This window comes from Arachis duranensis, chromosome 4 (genome assembly GCF_000817695.3).
Source record: "Arachis duranensis cultivar V14167 chromosome 4, aradu.V14167.gnm2.J7QH, whole genome shotgun sequence".
Taxonomy (NCBI): Eukaryota; Viridiplantae; Streptophyta; class Magnoliopsida; order Fabales; family Fabaceae; genus Arachis; species Arachis duranensis.
Genome location: NC_029775.3, coordinates 25,865,082 through 25,866,147, shown reverse-complemented (window position 1 = coordinate 25,866,147; position 1,066 = coordinate 25,865,082).

Sequence of the window (1,066 nt, the reverse complement as noted above, 5' to 3'; positions counted from 1 at the left end):
ATTTTTGCTCAGGTCCCTCAATTTCAGCCAGAAAATACCTGAAATCACAGAAAAACACACAAACTCATAGTAAAGTCCAGAAAAGTGAATTTTAACTAAAAACTAATGAAAATATACTAAAAACTAACTACAAACTACTAAAAACATACTAAAAACAATGCCAAAAAGCGTACATATTATCCGCTCATCACAACACCAAACTTAAATTGTTGCTTGTCCCCAAGCAACTGAAAATCAAATAAGATAAAAAGAAGAGAATATACTATAGACTCCAAATTATCAATGAAACTAAGCTCCAAATTAGATGAGCGGGACTAGTGGCTTTTTGCCTCCGAACAGATTTGGCATCTCACTTTATCCTTTGAAATTCAGAATGATTGGCTTCTTTAGGAACTCAGAATCCAGATAGTGTTATTGGTTCTCCTAGTTAAGTATGATGATTCTTGAACATAGCTACTTATTGAGTCTTGGCCGTGGCCCAAAGCACTCTGTCTTCCAGTATTACCACCGGATACATACATGCCACAGACACATAACTGGGTGAACCTTTTCAGATTGTGACTCAGCTTTGCTAAAAGTCCCCAATTAGAGGTGTCCAGGGTTCTTAAGCACACTCTTATTGCCTTGGATCACAACTTTATTTCTTTCTTTTTCTTTTTCCCCCCTTTTTTTTCGTTTTTCTCCTTCTCTCTTCTCTTTTTTTTTTTTGTATTCACTGCTTTTCTTGCTTCAAGAATCATTTTTATGATTTTTCAGATCCTCAGTAACATGTCTCCTTTTTCATCATTCTTTCAAGAGCCAACAATTTTAACATTCATGAACCACAAATTCAAAAGACATATGCACTGTTTAAGCATACATTCAGAAAACAAAAAGTATTGTCACTACATCAATCTAATTAAGCTAGTTTTAAAGATGAATTTGAAATCCTGTACTTCTTGTTCTTTTGTAATAAAAACAGTTTTCATTTAAGAAAAGTGATAGATTCATAGGACATTCATAACTTTAAGGCATAAACACTAAGACACTAATGATCATAAGACACAAACATAGATAAACATAAGCA